Consider the following 26,770-nt stretch of genomic DNA (forward strand, 5'->3'; position numbering starts at 1 on the left):
AAAAATGTTTGATAGCCATGCATGAAAAAATTTAACTCACAGGTAAACAAAGAACTCCAAGTTAAACTGGTATATATATATCAGTTTAGCCAAAGTTCAGATGATTATGCCCAGAGTTGGTGAAGATATAGGAAACAGATTTGGATGGAGAAAGAGTACAATGTACTTCAGTTTGGCAAAATCACCACAAACCTTCAATATGTGCGTACCAGCAATTTTACTTCTAGGAAGTCAGCTTGAATGCCCAATTGGGCATACATTATGTACATGGATGTTCACTTCTGCATTTTATAATAACCAAATAGCAACAAACAATGTACATCACAGGGAACTAGTTAAATAAATTATAATACAAACACATAAAAGGATATTGGATAAAAAGATATTTACAATATGTTTTGAGAAGTAAATTGATTATAAAACCAAAAGAATGACATGATATTGCTTTTAAGGAATATACATTAAAATGCTAGTGGGAGTTATTTTGATTGGTAGGATTATGAGACATGATATTTCTTTTCTGCATTTCCGTTTTTAATTATCCAGTAAACAACTATTACTTGGATATTAAAGAAATATTAAAAATTGACCCAGAAGTGGGGGCACATGCTTGTAGTCCCAGCACTCGGGGGGCTGAGGCAGGAGGATCACCATAAGTTCAAGGCCAGCCTGGGGTATGTAGTGAGTACACTGGACTACATAGCAAGACCCTATTTTATAAAAAACAAATAAACAAAAAAACTATTAAAATTTTTAAATATTTGTTAATTTGATATGCAAAGAAGCCTCTTCTTTAATGTTTTTGATTGCTGAGTTTAAATTTAAAAATTTAAATATTCATTTCTTAAAAAAATTAAGTTCTACATTTTCAGATAAAATATTACTGTTGGAAGAGAACTGAGTGTCTTCTGAGTGGAGTAAATCCAGAGCTCCCGATTTTGGAGATAAAGACCAGTAAGTCCAGGGAGGTTATATGATTTGGTAAAATTTGAGACAGAACTATGATTTACATCTGATCAGGCCATTGAATTTCTGTTTCCATTTGTTGTCTCCCTCAGACTAGGGTCTTGGTGCCTTGTAAATGCTGTGCAATATCAAGATGTCTGAATCAATTCAGAGATTATTTTGTGATGCTTGATTACTAATGATTAATTTTGGAGATGATTTTTAAAAGTGCAAAGTTACTTAAGTTTTTTTGTGTGTATGTGTGTAAGACAGTATTCATTGTACAGTTAAGTCTGTACAATGAAAGAATGTGAGATTTGGGTCAGAGGACTTGAATGGATATGACCCCAGGCTATACCACTTCTTACCTGTGGGTCCCTGGGCAATGACTTAAAGCTTTCTGAACTTTGTATAACAATGGTCAAGAGTGTCTACTTCACTGAGTGGTAAAGGGGATTCATGTATGAAAAAGTTCTTTAACGTGCAAAACTAAATTTTCTATATCTATTTATCCCCATTTGCTTGTTTAGATTCTGTTTTTCAAAGGATTTGAGAAGGCAGATGTATATCACATGTTTGTTGTTGTTGTCATGGTTTCTACTATTATGCCAACTCTGGGAAGTTGGTTGTCAAGGTGGAATGCAGAAAAAAAGCATAAATATTTACACGCAGCCTGTTTCAGAGAACCAGGGGAAGGGGACCCTCCTGAAATAGGAAAGTTAAGTAACTCCTGGGTAGTAACCTAATGTGATATCACAATACCTATGCCACTCACCTCACTTTATCTTATCACAAAGGCGCATCATCTCACAAGGAGGGTAAGTACAATAGTATAGGATGTTTTGAGAGGTAGAGACTATACACATATAACTTTTGTTCGCAGTATGTTGTTATAATTGTACTATTTTATTAGTTGTTACTAAATTCTTACTATGCCTCATTTATAAATTAATCTTTATCAAGGATATATCTGTATAGGAAAACACATACTATACCTAAATTCAATTCTACCTGTAGTTGTAGGCATCCATGGGGATGGGGGTGGACATAGTCCTCATGGATAAAAGGGACACTGTATTAAAATATTCTTTTTCCTCCTGTGACATCCTATTCTTGTTTAATGAATCTAGTACACTTTCAAAACATCTTTCTGAAGATATCAGTTATAGTTTTTTTGTGTGGGAAGAAATCTTCTTTTAACATTTCTTGTAACGTTTCTAGTCCCTGGTTTAAATATTGGACTTTTATCTGAAATGTCTGGTGATCCTTGACTATATTTAAAAATGAAGCACACACAAAAAAAATGAAGCACAAAAGTGCTGATTGAAAACAATATTTTCCTGGGCAGAATTTGATAATTGGTAGGGTGGACGTCACTGTCCACCCAGAAAAGAGAAAGAACCCAGCCCCTTAGCTGAGGTGGTGGCTGCTTCTTCTCCAGATCCTCCTCTTCCTTCTTCTTCCTCTTCTTTTTCTTCTTCTTTCTCTTCCTGCTTCACGCGTTCTCCTCTTCATTTTGAGACAAGGTCTCCTTAAGTCTCTGGGAATTATTAAATGACAATATCTTTGTAGAAGAGTTGTTTATTTTTCTAGGGTGGAATCCTTTGAGCTCTTGCCCTGGTGTGTCTGTGGGGAGTTAGTAGATTTAAATTTTTCTCTCAGAATTTTGAGAGCTGTTTAGGGAAAAGGGGACTTTGGATGCAATAAATAACATTAAATGAGAAAGTAGTCCTAAAAGCACATTTTTAACTAATAATATATTAATGCAAGTATCCTTCTTAAAAAGATAACTATCTTAAACAATTGGTGTATATCCTATTTGTAGGATATGACAACTTGATTATATTTTATGCTGGTCCTGCTATCTTTAGAGTAAGGTATTTAACATTCAGTGACACATTGTAAAAGGCTATTGACAAGCTGAAGGGGTTGGTGAGGAGGATAGTAAGGCATCTAGGACAAAGATTGGCAAACTATGGCCCATGGGTCAAATCCAACCAGCTGCTTGTTTATATAAATCCAGTTTTCTGGAACACAGCCATACCTATTCATTTACATATTCTCTATGGCTGCTTTCATGCTGGAAATGCAGAGTTGAGGAGTGGTTACAGAGACTGGATGGATTGCAAAATCTAAAGTATTTACCCCCTGGTGCTTTACAGAAAGTCTGCCAACCTCTGATGTAGAGGTTGCATTCTATGTTACATGCTTAAAAGAAACAGAGATTTAGTTTGGGCCCAAGATGAGGAATGTAGTAATGTCTAAAATTTATTGGGTATTTACACGTGCCTGACAACTGTGTACATGTATTATCATATATAATAATAATAATTCAAGATTTATCTTCTTGATTAGATTCTGTATTCTGCAATGTCAACTTTATAGCTCCAAAATGTAGAATGGAACCTAGCAAGTATTGGCTCTGAGTGAATGTTTATTAAACTAAATGACAGTGCTATCATACAGAAAAGATGAAATAACTTTATTGGAAGTCACAATATAAATTTCAGGAAAACAGATTACAGATCATCAAAGAAAGCTGCCCACAAATATATCAGCTTTCTCTCTGAGGTAGTGAAATATTGGTATGGTTTGTATAAGTGTCCCCCACAGTCCCATGTATTAAAGATTTGGTCCCAAGTGCTTGTTGCTTTTAGGACGTGGTGGGACTTTTAAGAGATGTTTAGCTTGAGGTATTTTGGTCATTCAGAATGTGCCCTTGAAGGAGGTTGGAATCCAAGACCCTTTACTTCTCCCTTTCACTTCCTGCCATGAAATGAGGGCTTTCTCCACCACATGCTCCACCTGTGCTCATGATGTGCTGCCTCAACAGAAGCCCTAAAGTGACAGGCCAAACCACTAAAAGAAATGTCTCAGATATTTGTTACAGTAACAGAAAGCTGGCTAACACAGATATCTATACCTGGGAAGAGTTCACAAAAGTGTGGCCACCCACCTGGTCATTCATTGCTTTTATGTAGAGGTTTCTTGCTTTGAGAAGCAGAATGAGCTAAATGAAATGCTGCCTTCTGGATTCTATCATTCAGCCTGGGAGAGAGAAGACTAGAATTTAAAACTTAAGAGATGATATAGTTCTCTTTCCTCTGTGTCATGCTGCTTCTCTTAGAATTCCCATGACAGGAGGCACATTGAGATTGGTGTAGTGGAAAAAACATCATAATAAGCATTAGGAGTATTTGGGTTATAATTTCACTTCTGCAACTAATTTACCACGTGATCCCAGCAAGCGTTTTAATCTTGCAGGACCTAAGTGTCCTCAAGTGAGGGGTCAGGACTAGATAATCTCTAAGTTCTCTTTCAGTTCTAAAATAATTTTATCCAAGGATTAACAGAGCCCCTCCTACTAAAAAGACAGGACAGACTAGTTCAAACAAGATGTTTCTCTGTTATGTGTTGCCAGAGCACTAAGGTTTTGCTTTTGAAAATATTTTGCTCACCTCCTGATCTCATCCCAGGCTCAGATGCTCAGTTCCCATCCTGGATCCCTGTTCCTGTTTTACTTTTTGGTACTTATTACTTGGGAAGTTAGGTTAAATCATACTGAAGTTTTAGCCTTTCTTTTGCATGTTGAAAGCAAGCTCTTGCTAAATTTCTGTTCATTTGGCTGGTGAAGAACTTCGAGCTGTTCAACTTCTGAGAGGTTGGAATTTTAACGCTGACCTCAGAAGGGGATTGAACCTCCTTTATTTAGGACATAAAACATTGAGAGCTTGTATTTCTCATTGGGGAACATTTTATTTTTGGTAGAAACAGTTGCAGGTCCTAGAATGACATATACACCCATTTTTTTTTAACTAAAGAAATTGACCTAAGCTCTTTTCAAAAACGATGGCACAACATCTATTTGGTTAATGGACCATCTTAAATGGACCCTCATATAGAAGCATTTTGTTCTATACCTCACTTGTATAGACATCAAACTAATTGTGCTCTCCGATTATCTGTAGCCTTTTATTCAAACTATTCCACATTTTGAAAATTTCATTGGATTTCAATGCTTAGCATTCAACTCTTTTATAGTTGCCCATACTCCACACTATATTTGACCATATATCTCATATCAATTTTAGTAGCCCTAAAAACTGCAGTGTCATGTTAAGAACTCCTTTTAGTCCAAGGCATGTTGATACGTGTTGCCAACTTTCAACTGACTCTCATCCAGAAGATTAGCAAGGCTGCCACATGGTGTTCTGTTTTACACAACATTATTGCCTGCATTATAGCTAAGACTTGATGTGGTGACATTAATCCCAAATCTGCAGAATGGTACTCTTAATTCTGTCTGGGTAGAGAGAAATTTGAGCCCTCTGCATAAGCCTTTTATTTTAGGAATATCATTCTTTGTCATCATTTCTAATAGGAATCTTAGTCAGTTGGTAGGAATTTTATTTCTCTCCTGAAAAATAAGATTGTCACTTCCTTCATGTTGAGATACCCAGATTCCACATCTCGAATGAGTAATCTTCAGTATTAATTTAGTTGCTGAATATCCTCCCCAGACATATTTTAATTATTCATTAAGAAGCTATAGGAGTTCCAGCTAAATATGGAGCCTGGCTAGAAACCCCCCATGAATTCTTTCTCAACTTTCCTACTAAAATGTCCTATAAAGCCAATGAAAAAGAATTAAACACAAGATAACAGCAATGACCAGCATAATTTCAAAATAGGGGAAAATTACACAATTATGAAAAGCAAGGTTAAGGCAAATGAAATCTCTTTCTATAGCTTATTTTCTCTTACTGCTTTCATACCAGTAACTTTTATTCTGTTCATGATATAGAATCCCTTTGAAATGATGAGAGAAGGTATTGAGTCCTTGCTATTCTGCTCATTATCAGACTCAGAGACTCGAACTTGGCACTGGTGAGAATCTGGGCAGGTGGGCTTTTACCCATGTGGATTGATTTATAAGACTGAGCATTGTCATATCATTCTATATACAGAGAAATTAAAAATGGCAGAAAGCAACCTTTAGGTAGGTCAGATTCGGCTACGGGTGGGAGGACTGGTGGAGGTACATAGCATTTTGGGAGGAAAATTTCTTGCAGATAAAGTTCTTCAAGTTGAGTTGGAAATCAAAACAATAAGACCACAACAAACCTGGTAACTGTATGCTGGGAATTGTAGATGTTTATGTACATTGAAAGCTCACAGTATCAGAAAGTCAGTGTTTATGGAGCAAGATGGAACTTAAGTAGAGGAGACATACATTAGATGAGGTCATGTTCAAAACTGGGCCTTGGGCCAGCTGCTGTGCATATCTGATAGAGAGAACCAAGGGGACTTCAGCTCTCCTGGAGGATTTCAGGGAATTATTTATTTTCCTCCATTCAATATAAAAGATGTGGCTGGTAAGGCACACAGAGTTAATATATAGATAATTGTTATTCCTGAAGAAAATACTTAAACAAATGGGATAAAAGCAATAATTAAAGATATAACAGGAAAAAATTCATGAGCAGAAGTAAGACCCAGATTGAAAAAAATCATTGTGTTCCAGACAAATCAATGAACAAAGGCATCCACAATGATGTATCCTGGCAACAGTTTTAATTCATAACCATAAGAAAAAACTTTCATAAGCATCTAAGTAGAAGAAAGAGTATCTAAAAATGTAACAAAAATCTGGCTCTTCTCTGTCTTTTACTCTGAAAGCTTATATTTGGATGAAAATGGAGTATTGTATGTAGAATTCTGAGAAGCAAAGTTGTAATTTACTGCTTTTATACCCAGCCTAGTCATCTTTAACTTGTGAAATAATAAATAGACATCTCAGATGTGCTAGGACTCAGAAATATGCACCCTTCTTCAAAACAATTACCTGAAAGAAAAGCCAAACAATGGGGAACTTATGCTTATAAAGGATTGTCCTTAGATCTGAAACTAATTAAAGCAGGGAGGCATCCAATTCTGTGTTTAGCACGTGTGTTTTAGTCATAAAATCCTTAACCTAGAGGAATTTTTCCTTGAAAATAAAATATAAGATGCTATAATAAGAGAAAAGCTAGTTTACCTTTTTAAAAAAACCACAAAAAGAAGAGTAAGAAAATATGAAAACAGAAAATAAGACCAGTGAATAAAGATCTGATGTCAGTTGTAGCTGCAAATAACTCAGATAAACTACATTTTAAAATATTAACTTTTGTTTATACTTTATTTGTTTGTTTTTTGTTTGATACCAGGGATCAAACTTGGGTCCTTGTGCTTGCACAGCAGCTGACAAAACCACTGAGCTAAATCCCCAGCCCTTTTGTTTATACTTTAAAATCCCTAAAAGATAGATCTTTTACAAAAGGAAAGAGATCCAAGAGATGGAAGAAGGCAGGAGGGAGAGGAGGGGAAGGGAGTGAAAAATAATTAAGATATGTTGTGTACACATACCAACTCCCTACGAAGAATGTAATTATTATGTACTGCAAATGTGTACTAGTAAAAAAAAAATTTCCACAGCAAATGAGAAATTAAGAGTGTACCTTTAGGCAACAGACTGCTTAGAGCAATGTTTCTAAATTTTCTAAGCTCAGGCTCTTTCAATAACAAAGATTTAGTCAAGGTTACTTGAAAACAATTGTGTTGAGGTATACTACAAGTACAATAAAATATACAGATATTAAGTATAATTGATATATTTTGAAAATACATATATGTCTGTGGTATACATTTGACTTTGTTAAAAGTGGACAGAGTGTTCAAAAGTAGTTGGTAAATTGCACCAGCAGTCAATGAATGAGAATTTCAGCTCCTCCATATTTGTCAACATTTGTTATTTATTAAATTTTTTTCATTCTATGAGTATGATGTAATATCTCATTGTGGTTTTGATTTACATTTCCCTGATGATGAATGAACACCTTCTTATGTGCTTATTAGCTGTTCATATATCTACAAATCCCAATTTTTATTATTTTATTTCTCATTTATGAGAGAATATATGTGTCATAAATATTTTTAGATATGTGTGTTGTAAACATTTTCTCCTAGTCTATGGTTTAATTTTCATTTGATGATATCTTGAAAGGAAAAATATTTGAAAATTATGGAATTGCTCAATAAATTAAAAAGCTTTTAAAGAAAAAAAATCAGTGAAAGTATGAACTTTTCATAGATGTATTTAAGACACAGAAAAATAGATATGCAGATTACTAAAATAATTATTGAAGCATACCATGTCAAGGTTTTAAAAAATCTGCATAAAATGAATGATTTTCTAGGAAAACATGTATTGACAAAATTACTTCACATAGAGTTAGAATACTTGAACATCTTGTAACCACTAAAAAGATTATAAAAATTGTGAAATAATTAACTCATAGATAGGCCCTGGGGTAACAAATTTATACAAATCTTTTAACAACTTTCAGCGAATGGTTAATGGTCCCTTAATGAATGATGGTAAACTCAATTAATTTCATAAGTCTAGCTTAACAATTATAGTTATCACTATAGTAGTTTAGAAAACCTTAGAAATATTATTATGCATACAAACTATTTTTATTTTTAAAATGTAAAGAAAATTAAAAATAGAGCTGTAGGGGACAGGCAGACAGCTATTGTTTGCTTTTATTTAATAGATTAAGCATCAGATCCCTTGAAAGGTAGAATAAAGCTAAACACGTAGTGTGTTGTTAGAAGAATCAGGCTCAGAATTTGTAACTTTTTTTTTTTTGGTATCGCGGATCGAACTCGGGTCCTTAGCTTGCGAGGCAGGCGGTGGAACAACTGAGCTAAATCCCCGGCCCAGAATTTGTAACTTTTTTGTTTGTTTGTTTTGTTTTTGGTACCAGGGATGGAACTTGGGACCTTGCACTTGCAAAGCAGGCACTGGAACCACTGAGCTAAATCCCCGGCCGAGAATTTGTAACTTTTAAAAAATCCTGCATTTTTGCCATAGTGACATTACATGTGAAGATCATTTTTACAAGCTATGATCCAAATATACAGTGAATACTTACATTAAAAAAAAATTACTACAATAAAAGACACATTGCCATTAATCTCCCTCAAAAAATTCTCCCTGACCTCATCTTTCTTGTCACTTCCTCAAGCAGTTCTGGAAGTCCTTTTTCATGAGAGTTTTTACATGGTATGATCAAAAATACCATGAATGATATGGCTGAGTGCCATCCAATGGAAAGTCAGGTAAAAATATTACAGTGTGTACTCATCTACTTTATTCACCAGAACCGGCACTATGCAACTTCTAGGTTTTTCCCAAAGTCAAAATGACCATGAAAAGTTGGGCTGGGGTTTTAGCTCAGTGGTTCCGCCACCTGCCTCGCAAGTGCAAGGTCCTGAGTTTGATCCCTGGCACTAAAAAAAAAAAAAAAAAAAAAAAAATGACCATGAAAGGTAAATTATTTGAATCAATTCAGAACATAAAGCAGTTATGACATTGCAACTAAAGACATGAAAGAGAACTTTCAGAATTGCTTCAGAAAGTGGCAAGAATAATGAAATAAATGTGCTGGAAGCAAGAGGAATACTTTGAGGGGGACTAATGGCAACATATGTTTTACTGTAATAAAATTTAAAAATTATAAAACATTTACTGTATTTTCAATCACACTTTATTACTTAATCTTCATTAAGCATCCAATTGTATGTGGATAAGAGCACCTACATTGGTAAGTAAGCATATATGTATTATGTATGTATGCACATAGGTATTTATCTTAATGGATAGGAACTATCATAATAAAAACATGTGAGTAAAAACTCCTCCAGTTTTGTTCTTTTGACAAAGGGTGAAACTTTTAGAAATTGAACCATAAATTGGGAGGAATCTGATTAGTAGGACAGATTACTTCTTAAAAATGAGAAAGCTAAGATTAAATGAGCTGACTACCTAAGGTTTTATAGCATTAGTTGTTTAGCCCATACTCATAATTCAAGTCATCTGATTTGAAGTTCAGTTCATGATCCAAGGGTTGGCAAACTACATAGCCCACAAGCCGCATCTAGTCCATGACTTTGTTTTACTGGTCTATAAGTTGAGAGTGATTTTGCATTTTTAAAACCCTCATTAAAAAAAGAAAGAAGAGCATGCAACAAAGACTATGTACCCTGAAAAGCCTAACATATTTACTCTATCTGGCTCTTTATAAAAGAAAGTTGACAAAACTGATAGAGTAGAAAAAAATATAGCTTTTTCAATCAACCAGATTTGAATTAAAAATCTAGATTCTATCACTTGATTACTTTGTAAAGTTGTGCATGTCACTTGACCACTTGTAGCTCAGTTTTTCTCAGCTTTATAGCTTGTGGACCCCATTCTTTACTGAGTTTCACAGTCATCCTTTCTTAGCCACTTTATCGTGTGAGTCCAGCCTTGCCTGAGCCATTTGCAGTGGCAAGGAATTGTCTGTTCTTGAGTTAGCCCATGATGTTTCAGGATAGAGGTAATGTTGTTCTCAAAATATATGTAATGTTGGAGTCTCCTTCATTTGGGGGGATTCCCTTTAAAAAAACAAGAATACAAAATTAGGAATACAAAAGTAAGTTGCAAATTTAGTTGAATTCCTGGAGGAGTTCATGCAACAGAAGAGCCCTGAAGCTCCATCTTATCAGCCTCTTTGAAAGTTTACCTCTGTCCTCAACTTTGTCATCAGTTTCCATACTTAGACATTTTGTTGAGATTTCTTCTTTCTTGCTCCATCAGCTTTGACGTGGTGTTTCAGAATCTTTTTGTAATTATGCTCATCAATAGGCACAAGATCTCACTATATTCTGACTAGTCTAGGGTAGAATACTTTTCTTTAAGACTTTATGTTTCTATTACTGCAGTGGTAATAATGGGTATATTTTTTTAAAAGAAAAACACAATGCATAGATGACCAGAACTGATTTAGCTATCTAAAACACATTTTACTGAAAAGGGTAAATTTTATTCATTACTTTTCTTCCAGTCTTCTTAATGAACTCCTGCTCAGATTATTCGTATCATTCCACAACCATCAATATCAAATAATAATGCTATTGAATACTTACCCACTGCATATGCTATGCATCATTCTATATACTTAATAAATCTTAATTTATTTAATGCTCAGGAGATCCCATGAGGTAGGTAGTATTATTGTCTTCATTTTCCAGATAAGAAAACTGAAGTACAGAGAGGTTAAAAATGTGCCATAGACAATCATGCTGTATAGGAAAATAAACACAAAATATGTTGAAGACCAAAATATAAGAACTAAAATCATAAAATTCTTAGAAAAAAACAAAGGTATAAATCTTCAAAACTGTGGATTTGGCAGTGATTTCTTAGATATGACACAAAGCTCAACTGCAACCAAAACACATATAATTGGGCAATGTCAAAATTTAAAAGTTTTCTTCATTAAAGAACATTAGAAAGAAAGTGAAAAACACAGAGAATGGGTTTTCAACTTATATACCTGAGAAAGGTCTAGTATCTCAAATACATAAATGTCAAGGCAATGACTTAATTAAAAATAGGCAAAAGACTTGAACAGACATTTCTCCAAAGAAGATGATCAACAAGCACATGAAAAGATGCTTGACATCATGAATTATTAGGAGAATGTAAATTTTAAAAACTCATGTGAATTACCACTTTACACTCACTAGGATGACTATAAAAAATAACAAAACAAAAACAAGCACAAAAATCCCAGATAATAACAGTGTTGGCATGAGTATAGAAAAATTGGAATCCTTTTACATTGCTGGTAGGAATGTAAAATGGTGGAGCCACTGTGGAAAGTGGTTTAATGGTTTCTCAAATAGTTACACATGATATTATTACATGACAAAGCAGTTTTACTCCAGGCTGTGTACACCAAAGATTTGAAAACAGATGTCCAAGCACAAATGTGCACACAATTCTTCATACAGCACTTTTCACAAGAGCCAGAATGTAGAAATAATCCAGATCTGTCAACCTAATGGTAGAATAAAATGAATAATATCCACATAATAGAATACTGTTCAGCCATAAAGAGGAGTGAAATACTGAAAAGACGAAAACATGGATGAGCCTTGAAAATACTATGTTAAGTGAAAGAAAGCAAACAAAAAGCCAGACATTGTCTGATTCTGTTTATATGAAAAGTCCAGAATAGGCAAATCCACATAGACAGAAGCAAATTAGTGGTTGCCAGGGGTTGTGAGAAGAGGAAATGGGGAATGACTGCTTGGTCAGTATAGAGTTCTTTTTTGGGTTGGTAAAAACTTCCTGAATCAAAGTAGTGGTCCTAGTTCACAACATTGTGAACGTACTGAGTTTCACTGGACTGTACATTTTTAATGGCCAAATGGTAAATTTCATGTGGATTTTACTACAAATAATAAAGAAAAAATGCTCAGAGGTCACATTGCTCATAGGTGGCTGAGCCATGCTTCTAACTGAGTCAGGCTGGTTCCAAAGTCAGAATTCCTAAACCCACTCTATTCTACCTCTCATTATACTGAGTATCTTTTAATGTGTATTAAATAATTAACAGTACCTCCAAGTTTTCTAGGAAGTTATCTTTTCTATTATGTTGTCTCAACTCAAATTCTATAAAAGTGTCAATAAAAATATCTTGAAATCTTTCCATCAATTGGAAATCCCAAATTGTAACTTCTAAAAATTCTTCACTTTTTCCCAGTTCTTCTACAATAGTCAGGATTCTTTTGATTGCACATGACAGGAGCTCATGTAGCTTAGATGAAAAGAGAAATCTCATGGAAGGCTCACAAAGCTGCAAGATGGGCAGGGATAGTGGTGGGTCTCGACTCAGGGATGTGGCTATCTGTTCTCCTTTCCTTTTTATCTACTATCTTTGCTTCTTATTCTGTGTTGTGACTTTTCTTTTCATTTTTCTCTGACTTTTCTTTACATTAGGCTGTAAACATAGCTACTAGCAGCTTCCCGGCTCACTTTCCAGCTTTGCCTTTGAGAGGGACTTAGTGTCTTAGCTCCTGTTTGAAAAATCCTAGCAAGGACTCTGATTGACCTAATTTGGCTACCTGACCATAACTTAGTCCTATAACTGCATGTGTGTGTATGGATATAAGCACTAACATTGGTAACCCCTCATAGAACCATGTCATTGGAGCAGATTTTGTTCAAAATAAAATGTGTGCTCTTCCTAAGAAGAGTCAGGCAAAGAAAAGAATAAAACCCCTCTACATTAAGATCATAAATCCACATCACATATACACCTATAAGTAACTTATGCCTTTATAACAAACCCATTTTGACACTCTCTCTTACTATAAATTCTCGTAGAGTAAGCAATCACTTGATTAACTAATTTGCACAGTGCCTAAACATGACTAGAGAAAAATCCTTTTCTTCATCCAGTTTTCCATTCAAGATGTCATCTATCCTTTACCCCCCCACACACACCTGCTGAAAAGATGAGGTTCCAAAATGTCCTTATCTCCCTTTCCTTTCTTCATCCATCTCAATCAGGCTTCTACACTCACTTCTCTACTGAAACTGCTCTTTTTTTTTTGGTACCGAGGATCGAACTCCAGACCTTGCGCTTGCAAGGCAGGCACTGAAACCACTGAGCTAAATCCCCAGCCCCCTGAAACTGCTCTTTAAAAGGCTTCTAAATGTCAAATCTTATGCTCTCTTGTCAGTCCTGGTCTTACATGATATATTTTTTTTCAGAAGTTCTTCTCTGTTGATATGGTGACAATTTTCTTTCCCCTCTGACCACTGCTCCTCAGCCGTGACACTGGCTCCTCTTTAGTCTCTGACTCCAACTCAAGTATCCCTAAGGTTCCTTGCCCAGACTTTTCTTCCAGCTCTCTACTGCTGTCATGTCATGCTCACCCTGATGGCTTTTCATCTCCATAACCATGTGGCTTCCAATCTTGCTGACCACCTCCTGTATGTCTTCATGTAGACTCTCTGCAAATGCTACAACTTGTATATTTACTTTACTTTTTATTCAATCACACCTTATTTCTAAATGAAACTCAGGGGATTCAAACTATTATTTTTAATCTTGCTCTTTTAGGAAACCTTCCCACAATCTAATGAATTGAATAATCACTTGAGACCTTAGGTTATATTAATTATACCACACTCATGGATTTCTGTTATATGAAGTTGTGTTTGTATCCACCATGACTTGAGAACGACATGAAAACAAAGACCAACCTTTTTATCCTTCTCTCTCCACCTGTTTTCCTGAGCCCAAGATCTTGCAGATAGGAAAGCAGTCAGAAACAGTTCTAATTCTGGCCTCTGAATTGAACTAGAACAGGGAAAGGGGAAGGGTTTGATGCATCAAATAGGTAGTTTTAAAACATACAAAAAGAAGTGTTCTTTGCCACAGCAGGGAGTAGACTTGTTACTCATCTAGGTAGAAGAATATAGAGAAAATACACACGGAAACTAACCAAACTTAAACAAGTTTAGAGAGATGTATAATGTGTTACCACGGCAAAATGGGGACATACCTTACCTTTCAAGTGTAGGTCACAACTGACAATTGTCAGGACCATCCTGGCTAACACAGGCCAACTAGTCACCAACAGACTTGGCAACCATTCAATTACGCTGTTCAATTCAGATCACCAAACTGGCTAATACATGGTTTCCACTTCATTGCAGTCTCTAGAGACACAAACGCTTGTCCACACCACTGAATGAATCCAAGCTGAGGTTCAGCACAATTAGTTATTTGTTTCCCCTAACATCTGAACCTTGTGAGATTCAGCCACCTCCTGGGAACCAGCCGTCTGCCAACGAGGCATGAATAAAACAGAGAAAGTTCCAGCTGGCATCACCTGCTGTGTTTTGCCTTATTTCTCTACACACATTTCTAGACTTCTGAAATCCCTCTCAAGAGGATGCATGCCACATGGGCTGGGCTCTGAGACCTTGATTCTGTTTTCTGAATTCTTCATTTTTTGAATCTCAGTCTCACTCAGGTATTAGACAATGGATCTGGTTCTTGCCGGGCTATGACTCTCATGTTCAAACTCTTTCCAGGTAGCCCCCTAGATATTACTAATCTTCACATCATAAAATAATCTTTGCTTAAAATCTCATCCGCTAGAGCTTCTGAGGTTATGAAAGAGGGTTTTGATGCATGATTGCATAAGAGCAAAAAGCCCTTTCAGCAAGTAACTGTTAGATATCTTCAGACTTTGGCTTTCTTTTGTATTTGACCTCAAAATCTTGATACCTTTTCAGGTTCCAACATCCGTATTCCCTTTGCTTATACTCCAGCTACCTTTCCTGGAATCTATGTGCCAGTCTGCCATTAACCAGCCAGCTAGATGATGTGGCACCTCAAGGCCCTCAAAATTTAGGGGTGTTGTAACTGGCACTGCAACATAGAACTTTAAGAGTTACATTTTTTCCTTTAGAGAAAGTGGATTCTTCATTCTTCTTCAGGCCTGGGTTATAAGCTGCTGTAGCCACCTCTCCTCAGCCCAGATGAATGAAAAGAATATGCACATGTTGGCACAAGGGGATCAAGTTCATTTTCATTTCCTATGTAAGAAATCAGTATTCACATATAATAGATAGTCCCTCTTTCTTGTGTGCTGTTGGATAATTGACAAATATTTGCTATCTAATTCCTTCTTTTATCGGTTATCAAAAGTGACCTTGTGCCAGGAAAATAACAACATTATTGGCTGCTTGTATCTATTGCATTCAATCCTATCTCCCTAAGAATGTATTCTAGTTAACTTAAACAAATTTAGGAAATTCTTTGGTGCCTGATGGAGATTAGACAATGACACTATTCTTATTAGCAGTGCATTTATAAAATTTTTCTTATGTTGGGTTACTTCTTCAGCTTATATAATCTATGATATACTTATTATTAACTCAACCTTGGAGGACATCTTTGCTTTGCTTTATTTTTACATGTTGGAACAGCGTGATATACAAAAATCAATGGCCCCCCAAACTTCTCATCTAGATTTGGGCATTTATCAAAGGAGGAATAGCAACCCTAGCCTCTAGGGTAAGTTTCTTGTTTATCTCTTACTGCTATGGGTCCAGCTGCAATTAAAGCAAATTTAAAGAAATATAAGCAATTAAGTATAGATACATTTTTCTTAATTAAGCTTTAACTATAGTCTGTCATTTCCTGATGCAACTTTTCTTCACTTTGCTTTAAGGTTCTTTTCTCATATTTTCATACTTACATGTGAGGGTTTAACTGTTATTATAAGAGTTTCTCCCTCAAATTTTGGTATGAATTGCCTTGAAAGCTCTTAGTATTTGGTAAAAGAATATTTTCTTTGGAAAATTTACTTTTCTTAGGGACATATAATTCTTTTATGTAGGTTTCCTTAACTCCAGGATTGACTTTCCTGTTGAAAAATTCAGATTACCAAGGTGGATGTGAATTTCATGACTGTCACTTTCCAGTCTCTTAAAGGTTATAATTGGCTACGTATCTAAAGCTACTCCTCCTAATTTCACATATCTGACATGGGGAAAGGGGTATGAACTTTGGGTTCAAGACCTAGCTTTGCAATTTATCTTTGTAGTCTAGCACGGCTTTTTAACCTCTCTGAAACTTAGTTCTGTCATCTGTAAAATACGTAATAACTTAGATCATGGGATTATTATGAATATGAAATAAAGTATCTAAAGCATCCAGGATGATACCTGTGCATAGTGAATGTCCACTAAAATTTAATTCTCTGGTCTCTCTCATTATTCTCTTTTGAAGTTTTATCTAGGGTAAAATTATTTGCACAAAATACTAATTATTACCATTTAACCACTATAACAGCTTGTAGCATACTTGGACTTAAACATAAAGTTTAAATATAAAGTTCACTGTATTTATTAATTGAACCAGAATATTGAGAAAATTGACAGTTAAGAATTTATTTGTTGGTATTGATTTTGTTAAGACATAGAGGATAAGAAGGATTTCAGACATTTGGAATGAACAAATATTCCAAATTTCTAAAGAAAAAACAAAACATGTTCCCAACCTCCACTTCAGCAAATGATACTATAGCCAGCTTGATATCAATTCCTGGAAAAGCTCTAAAATTGGCAGTTGCAATTTGTAAGGATTTTAAAAAGAAAGCAGTGATTGTTGGGAACTGGTATGGTTTCATTAGGACTAGAACACTTTCTTTTATTTTTCTTTTAAGTTATTCTAAGCTCCATGAATCATAGTAATGCAAAACATCTAACAAAATTATCATAATATCCTTGTGGATAAAATACTTAGAAAAAATTGTGATCTGATTATCCATCTTCCATTTTTATCTTTGTTCTCAGATTTTTAATGGCTTTAGTAATACATAAAATTCAACAATAATAAGAAAAAAAGTGAATTAGGGTAAAGGAAAACCAAGCTTAGGGAAAATAAGATGAAATTATGAATATACAGTTGTCCCATAAAAAGTATGGCATATTCTGTTGTTCCACATGCTGTACAGTTCCTAGAGTTGCCTTACAAATTCTCTTGTGAGCTTCCTGATAGTCTTAGCAAGGAAGAAACAGTGTAAGTAAAATCATCTGTAAGAAATAAAAGCAATATTTAGAGCAGAGAGAAGCTTCTGCTGGGTCCTTGTAAAAAGGACATATGTCACATAGTAAACCATCTGCTTAGTACATCTTTACATGAAATCCAGTGGTGAGTTTCAAGGGTTGCTTCTTAGGAAGTACCTTAATGTAGTCCAAAGCGTTATGGTGCAAAAAAATTTCCTATGGGCAGTTGGGATTTAGGGGTCTTGAGAATTTAGGGGCCATTAACACACGTAACTCACTGAACATTGAGATGAAGCACTTTTACCATTAGGTGCTAGTTTGAAAACTGGTCCATCAAATTTCTCCAAAGATCACTTATTAAATGATTACTGTGTTGACCACTCTGGTCTGTTCTTAGATGCCCAGAATTTTTTATCATAAACAATAAAGCCATTTAAAACATTCCTTACATTTTGGAATAATGAGAATTTGGGAGGGAGAGTAGATAATAATAAACAGATCATCTTGATGCTTTCCACATTGAGTTAAATCTTGTTTTTTTGGTACCGGGAATCAAACATTTTTTTTTTTGTACCGGGGATCAAACTCGGGTCCTTGCGCTTGCAAGGCAGGCGGCGAAACCACTGAGCTAAATACCCGGCAAGTTAAATCTTACAAGATACAATTTTATAGCTATAGATATATGACATAGTGCATTTAGATGAAAAACATGTTTGAGTGATAGAACCAGCAATACCTTGAAAGCAAACCATTATTTGGAAAGAATATTTGCCACTCCCTTGTCTGCAAACTCAGATGGGGCACTCTTGTGGCACAGCTCCCAAGAAAGCTGAAGTACTTCTGTAGAAGCATTGTTCCCAGAATATCATTGTACTCTGATCTGACCAGCTCACATCTGGAATTTAAAATTGTTATGCCATTTTCCAAAAGAAATATTCATTCAAAGGAGAATGTCTTGGATCTGAAGAAGTGTAAAGGAAAATTAAGAGAAACTGAAGGTGCTTGTCTTGTGGATAAGAGAGTAATTTCCTCCTGGGTTAATCTAGAAGGAGGAAAAAAACTGAGTGATCTATATATGAGAATATAGTAAAGAAAAATTCTAACAATTAAGAGTTCTCTGAAAAATCAAAATGATTTATTTTTATGAGTAGTAAGTTTCCCATCCCTAGAACAATTCAAGGAGGGTTTGGATAGCTGTCGGGAGTGTTGTAGATAATAACTGGATAAGGATGAGACATTGTTCTAGGTGACCTCCAAGTTCCTTTCCAACTCTAAGATTTCATGCATCTTTACCTGATACAGCAAACATTTCAGTAGTTTATAAAAATCCACACCTTATTTAAGGAATAAAATCAATCTAGTCTCAGACTATTGTTAGTGTCTCAGAAGATCTGCCCCCAAATGACTAACACAAGAAGAAGATGATGAATCATGCTGCTTTTCCTAATGGTCTCTAATGAGCAAAGCTCCGGATCACAGCTGCTACTCTGAGTGCTTGCATGGGGAGGGAGAACTCTGTCTTGATAGGCACAGCACTGCAGTGTTCCCAGTTGGTAGCCTGTGTGTATGTGATTACCTAGTATGTATTCCTTACCAGCTGTTTTTAATTTTTTAAACATTAGTCATACAGATTGAAAACAACCACCCTCTTTTCCTTTATCTCAGTGAGTACTGTTCTTTTTGGAGGTGTAAGACATCTCTTAAAAGTGGAAGCTTTTCATTGGTAAGTTCATGTAACATGATTATACACATACATAATGTTCAGGGTCATTGTGTCAGGTGAAGTAATTATTCAGGTTCTACTCTCTCTTATTCTTGCATGAGGTCACTGAAATTGGGACAGGGTCATTGGAGTAGGAAATAACAAACTCTTCTCCATGGCCTTCATAAAGGAAGACTTTATTTTAGTGGGTAGACAAACTTTTGGAAGAATGTTTGGAAAGTGGATAACCAGAGCAAATGGTTGCCAACCACCTCTCTATGTCCCCAGAGAGAAGGCATTTAGATGGGTAAGTTTTCTTTCTTGGTTTTCCTGGGGTTTGAATGGGGCAAAATCCTAAATTGTGCTGAATTGATATGAGGAATATGATTGTTCCTAGTCTGGAACGGGGATTTGGGTCACCTAAGGTGAGCAAGGCCAGGGACCAGAACAAACAGGAGATTCTGGAGCTTTTTCACCAGTGGCAGAATGGGGAGGAGATCCTGAAAGCCCAACTCCAAAGTCTAAAGTCAGAATAGGAACTAATGGTGTTACTTAGATGTCAGAAATAAGAAAAGAATCAAAGGAAGGTTGTCCACACAGATTGTGCAAAAAAGGAGTGGATGTTGAGGCTAGCTTTTTTTTTTTTGCCTACTGGCTGTTTTATTTTTTAAAATTTGTGTTTACATGTTTGTATTAAATAATGATTACATTCATCTTGGGATGTTAGTACAGGTACATAACACATCTTAATTCTTTTTTGCCTTTTTTCATAATAGCTTTTATTATGTCTCACTGGAGCAGCTTAAAAGCCTGTGACCCTAGGTAAGGCTAGAGGTTCCTTAGAAGTTTGTCCTATCAATAGGTATATATTTCCTTGATGATTCACAGTCTGCTATTTATCTCTAAGAAATCTCCAGGAATACCGGTTAAAAGAATCTGATTCCCTTAGGCCTAAGAAATTGATTTGGCAACTCAAATTCCTAATCCCAGTGCAAATTCCTCTGCTGAGATGCCTATGAAAACTTCAGTTAATCATCTCTCTGGTTTCAACAGTGAATTCCATTGCCAAAAGACTGTGTAAGCAGGGCTCCTCCCCTCGCTTCATTGGCAGTTCTACAGTTCAGCTTTACCCAGGTAGCTCCTGGGACATGGAGAAGCTGCTAAGTTGGATTGCCTCTAGTGTGTCCTTTCCCTTAAACATAGATGGAGCCCTCAACATTATCTCTTCTATACCCTAGGAAAGTCTGTATGACTTTAAAATAGTCTGTGAAAGTCTATATTCTTTCCTATCCTCAAAAGCTACACCATTGGCCTAATCATAATATAATTGATTAAATACTCTTAAATTATATCTACACATTTAATTTTAACAACTTATAGTCACATTTTACTATTTTTATTAGTCATCAATTAATGTTCTTATTTTTTGTGTGGAATTCTCTTACTCTTGTATATTATAAAAAATAAATTACTAGAAGGGGCCAGGATTTAGCTCAGTGGTGCCACCACCTGCCCCCCAAGCTCAAGGTCCTGAGTTCAATCCCTGGTACAAAACAAAACAAAACAAAACAAACAAATAAATAAATAAACTACTAGAATTCTTGAGGACTTTATAAAAGGTTCTTTCATGTATGTGTACCTTATTTTACACATTGAGTCTGATTCTTTATTAATTCCATTACCTATATAGGGTTTACTCTCAAGAACTTATGTTGGTATCATGTATGCACGTCTTGTTCATTATGTGTATATGTGCCCATATACATATGTTTATATACTATAATGAACAAATATATGTATTTTAAATAATGTATGTTAAATAATAAATAAAATGTATGTATATACTTTCTGGGCTTATTTTTTTCTATCAGACTATAGTCTTTTCTTCTCATAACTGTCTACATAATAATACCATAATATGCTTAAAATTACTTTGATTTTAAAGTTATCTACTTATGGAATTGTTCAGACTTTTTCAACAAAACTCAAGCATCATTATTTTATGCTGTCTAGGTGATCAGGCATATATTATTTCATTCAGTCTGTACAGCAGCATTGGAAGTAGGTATTATTATTCTAACTTCACAGATAATTAAACTTACACCAATGCTTAAGGAAGGTTAGAATCTTGTCTGAGTCCACATAGAAAACCAGAATTTAAACCTAGGTCTCTAGACATCAAATGTAATGCTGACTTGTGACCAGAACTGAGAATATCAATAAGAAATGTATGTAGAGGGCCAGGGATTTAGCTCAATGTTTTTGCTGCCTGCTGCGCAAGCGCAAGGACCTGAGTTCAATCCCCGGTACCAAAAAAAAAAAAAAAGAAATGCATGTAGATCAGTAACTCTGATTGTTATTGAGTATAAACTATCTTTTTTTCCCTCCAATAAAAACTGTGAAAATGTATATAACATAAAATTTTCCATCATACCATTTTTAAGTATACAGTTCAGTGATGTTAGATACATTCATAATGTTGTGCAACCATCACATAATTCTATTCATGTTGTGTAACTGATACTGTATTTCAATTAAATAATACTTCCCACTTCTCTTCTCCAGACCCTGAAAACCAACATTCTACTGTCTGTCTGTATAATTTTGATTAATGTTAATGTTGATGTAAATGGAATCATACAATATTTATCTTTTTGTGACTGACTTATTTCACTTAGCATAATGTCCTCAGGGTTTATCCCTGAGATAGTGTATATCAGAATTTCTTTCCCTTTTAAGGTTGAATAATATTCCACTGTATGTATTACCTATATTTTGCTTATCCATTTGTTGATAAACATTTAGTTGCTTCCATGTTTTAGCTATTGTGAATAATACTGCTATGAATATATAAGTATTTCTTTGAGACTTTTGATTCTTTTAGGTATATACCTCTAGAAGTGAAATTGCTGGATCATATTGTAATTCTATTTTAAATTCTGTTTTCCACAGCAATTATGTCATTTTAAGGATTCTACTTTCTCTACATCCTTGCCAATACTTATTTTCTGTTTGTTTTTTTTTTAATGGTAGCTGTCCTCATGAGTGTTAAGTTGTATCTCCTTGCAGTTTTGACTTCAATTTCCCTAAGTCTAGTAATGTGGAACATCTTTTCATGGGTTTATTGGATATTTGTGTGTCTTTTTCAGAGAAATGTGTATTCAAGTCCTCAGCCTATTTCCAAATTAGTTTTTTTGTTATTAAATTTTAGAACTTTTCTATATATTCAGGATATTAATCTTTATTAGATATTTCATTTGAAAATGTTTTCTCCCATCGTATGGGTTGCTGTTTTTACTCTGTTGATAGTATCTTTTGATGCATAAATTTAAAATTTTTCATTAAGTCCAATTTGTCTGTTTTTTCACTTTATTGCCTGTGTCATGTACAAGAAATCACTGCCAAATAATGAAAATTTTACTCTATGTTTACTTCCAAGAGTTTTAAGGTTTAAGTGTTATATTTAAATCTTGATCCACTTTGAGTTAATACTTAATAAATGGAGTTAAGTAAGGATCTAACTTCAGTTTTTGCATGTGGATATCCAGTCTTGAAGTATCATTTGTTGAAAAGACTGACCAGTCTCCTTTGGTCATAGAACCCTTACCAAGAATTATTAGACCATATAAGTGAGAGTTTATTTCTGAGCTCTTGATCCCATTTTATTGGTCTATATGTTTGTTTTCATGCCAGCACCACACTGTTTTGATCACTGCAGTTTTGTAGTAATGTGTGAATCAGGAAGCATGAGTCCTGTAGTTTTGTTCTACTTTCTCAAGATTGCTTTGGCTATTTGGAGTTCCTTGAGATTCCATATGAGTTTTAGAATGTGCCTTTCTATTTCTGCAAACCGTCACTGGGATTTTTGTTAGGGATTGCATTGCATCCGTAGATCACTTTGGTACTATTGATATCTTCACAGTATTAAATTTTGCAATCCATAAACATGGGGTACCTGTCCACTTATTATGTCTTTAAATTTCTTTCTTTAGTGTTAGGTAGTTTTTATTGTATAAATCTTTTACCAGTTTGATTAATTCCTAAGTATTTATGATTTTTGATGCTACAGTGAAAGACTTATTTTTGTAATTTTCTTTTTAGATTGTTCATTGTTAGTATAAAAATGCAACTGAATTTTGTGTGTTCACTTTATATCCTACTACATTGCTGAATTCATTTATTAGCTGTTATTTTGGTAAAATTTTTGGGTTTCCTACATATAAGATCATATCATCTGCAAACAGAGATGATTTTACTTCTTCCTTTCCATTTTTTTGTGTTTTATTTCTTTTTCTTGTCTAATTGCTCTGGATGAAATTTTAGTCCTATGTTGAGTAAAAATGATAAAAATGGGCCCCCTTGTTTTATTCTTGATCTTAGAGGAAAAAGCTTTCAGCTTTTCCCCCTTAAGAATGATGTTCCCGGGCCAAGGATTTAGCTCAGTGGTTCCGCCGCCTGCCTTGCAAGCGCAAGGACCAGAGTTCGATCTCCGGTACCAAAAAAAAAACAAACAAAAAAAAGAATGATGTTCCCTATAGGCTTTTAATATATGGGTTTTATAATGTTCAGGTAGTTTTCTTCATTCTCAGTATACTTTTTTTTGTCATGAAAAGTTGAATTTTTATCTTTTTCTGCTACATTTAAGATAACTATGTGGTTTTCTTTTCTCATTATGTTAATTTGGTGTGTTACCTTGATTCATTTTTATATGTTGAAAATCCCAAATGGTCATGGTGTATAATCTTTTTAATATATTCCTGACTTTGGTTTGCTACTATTTTGTTGAAGAATTTTTCATATCAATGTTTAGGGAACATTTAACTTTTTCCTTTTTAATTTCAGAGCACAGCTTTTAATGTAGTAAGTGCTCAATAGGTTTTTTTGAGTCTGTGGTGTCAATCGCACTGACAAGGTTGAGGTGTAGTCAGAAAGTTACTGTGGTGGCAAAAGAATCCAAACTGTCAATTGTTTCCACATTCTACACCAGAGTTACACAATGGCTGCACCAGAAGAAAGAATCAAATTTTATGTTCAACACTGATAGCTGCTCAGGATGCACAATGCCAGGGAAAGCAAAAGGTAACTAAAAACCAGAACTCAGATATGCATGTGCCCCATCCAGGGAGTGAGGCATCCATTCTTCCTGTTGAGAAGGGAATGGCTTTATTTGTTTTTTTGTTTTTTGGTACCAGGGATTGAACTCTGGGACCTTGCGCTTGTGCGGCAGGCTCCAGAACCATTGAGCTAAATCCCTGGCCCTAGAGGGGAATGCCTTTGAACGCATGAAGTAAGTTGCTGTTGGTTATAGGTTCTTGCATGTGACTAATGAACCTTGACCTTGCCTAGAAAGAAACATAAAAACAAACCCTATGTCATATCACACAGTAGTATAAGTTTCAGATGGGTGAATGATTAAAATGGGAAAAAAGTGCTACCATCATTGTCTAGTAGAATATTGAGTAAATGTTTAGACAATGTTGGATATGGGGAAAGCCTTCATAACTATCATGCCCAAAAGAGAAGTCATAAAGGAAAAATTCATCACATTCAACTCAATAAAGACTAGCAATGTCCATGTCCCCCATAATGACACTACAAAATGAAAAGGCAAAAGACAAACTTGGAAGGCATCAACATGTATGATAAAGAGATAAAATTATTAATTTGTAATAACATGCTTAAAATGAGCAAGTTACAAAAGAAGTATAAGCATATGAAATATCTAATTTAATAATCAAGAGATTCAAGTGAAAATGTGATTTTCTAAAATTAAAAATAAATTAGCATTGAAGAAACCTTGGAAATATGGTTATACCCTGTTAGTTGGAATGTAAATTGGTACAACTATTATGGAGGTCAATCTGAAAATATATATTAAAACTTTTCTAAAAAGTTAACTTAGTACTTAGAGTAATGTATTATAAAGAAATAATTATATATTCTAAGAATTGGTTAGAAAGATGTTCATCAAATAAATATTTAAAATAGTTGTATAAAATGTTTAGAAATAGGAAATTATTTAGATATAAATTATTTTAAATTCAGGTAATCGAATATTACATGATCGTTAAAATTACATTATAGCTGAATACTGTTGGAAGAACTTTTAACTGGGATTGATGGTAATGCTTTGAAGTCACTTTTAGGTGATAGGGATCTTTTCCTTTTGTTCTTCAGAATCAGGCATTGTTAGAGTTCTGTATCATCTTTCATATATCAAGATCACCACACTGGTAATGTATGTTTTCCTTTTCCTTGGAATTTTTCACTTACACCTTTCCTGAAGTCAGAAAGTTTATATATGTAGGTATTTGTCTGATTTTTCCCTCTTTTCCAGTTTCTTCACACAGGCTTGACCTCTTAATATTACCATATACCCATATTCTTGCACTTATTTTTCTATCTGCATTCACTGCTTTCATGATCTCTTATTGCCTATGGCTATCAATGCCGCCTATATGCTGGTAACTCTCAACCTTGTAGCTTGGACTTCTCTCCAAGACGTAGACTAACACATCTCACTATCCAGCAGTTCCATTTGATGGCTCAACAACTCAAATGTACAGATCTGAATTCCTAACTACCCGTCTCCATTGCAAACTCCACAAATCCCTTTTCAGCAAATTATACATCTATTCTTTCAGATCCCATAGCCCAAAATTTTGGTGACATTCTTGACATTTCTTTTTTTCACACCCTGTATCAAAATTGTGACTATATCTTCTGAGCTACATCTTCAAAATTTGTAGAATCTGACTGCCTCTTTGCACCTATTGGGCTGCTTTCTGGGTTCAAATCAACATCTCTTGAATTTTTCCAGTCTCCTGATTCTACTTTTGCCTTCTATAATCTACTCTAAAGTGATTTTCTGAAAACCCAAGTCATATGATGTTACTTTTATGCTTAATATCCAATAATGGGTTCCACCTATTTCAGAGAAAAATTCAAAACTTTCAACGACATTCAAAGTCTTACATGCTCTTGCTCTCAGCTGCCTTTCTGACCTCATCATCAACTGCCTTTCTCCTTACTCTCTTCCACCCACATTGCTCTCCACGCTATAACTAGAATATGCCCAAGTACTTTCCTGCCTTAGGACCACTATCTGAAATACTTTTTCTCTGTTACATCGTTCACTCTTTTCTCTATTTCAGGTCTTTAAATTTACACTTCTTGCTGAGGACTTTCCTAACCATGCCATTTCAAATCATAACCCCCCTTCCTCCTTCATATCACCTCTTATCCTCTTTCCTTTATTTCCTTTCCTCCATAGCACCTATCATCATGTAACATTCTTAACTAGATTTTATTCACTGTTTCTTTCAATAAGAAGAAAAGCTGCATGAAGACAGAGATTTTTCCTCTTTTGTTCACTGCTTTATCCCAAATGTCAAGTATGGTGCTTGGTACAAAAAGATACTCAGTAAATTTTTGCTGTTTAATGACTCTACAGATGCTGTATCTGAAGCTGTACCAAGGTGTTATCCTTGGTGCTAAGACAATGAATTAAGCTTGGGGTCATCTGAAAACTTTTAAGTGTTCATGGGATGAATGATTGCTGTAATATCACAAGATGCCCAGAGATAACAAGAGAAAGGTAAGATGAGACCTCTGAGGCTCAATTAGGATAACAGATGTTCCTCACTCTCTTCTGATTA

General features: G+C 34.9%; 1 protein-coding gene across 30 annotated transcripts in view; it reads left to right on the top strand.

The window, feature by feature from the left end:
* The first annotated feature begins 960 nt into the window (after positions 1-960).
* The window catches only part of LOC147825817 (uncharacterized), a 227,622-nt gene continuing 201,812 nt past the window's right edge, over positions 961-26,770 (top strand). For 24 of the 30 annotated variants that reach the window (XR_015439993.1, XR_015439995.1, XR_015439996.1 and 21 more), the window contains exon 1: positions 961-26,709. The gene's annotated coding sequence lies outside the window, so the exon portion shown is untranslated. The remainder of the gene's footprint in view (positions 26,710-26,770) is intronic. The other 6 variants (XM_087183618.1, XM_087183619.1, XM_087183614.1 and 3 more) reach the window with 6 other exon arrangements.

The sequence above is a fragment of the Heterocephalus glaber genome, unplaced genomic scaffold (genome assembly GCF_053883595.1).
Source record: "Heterocephalus glaber isolate CG9 unplaced genomic scaffold, H.glaber_assembly_v1.0 deba00001481, whole genome shotgun sequence".
Classification (NCBI taxonomy): Eukaryota; Metazoa; Chordata; class Mammalia; order Rodentia; family Bathyergidae; genus Heterocephalus; species Heterocephalus glaber.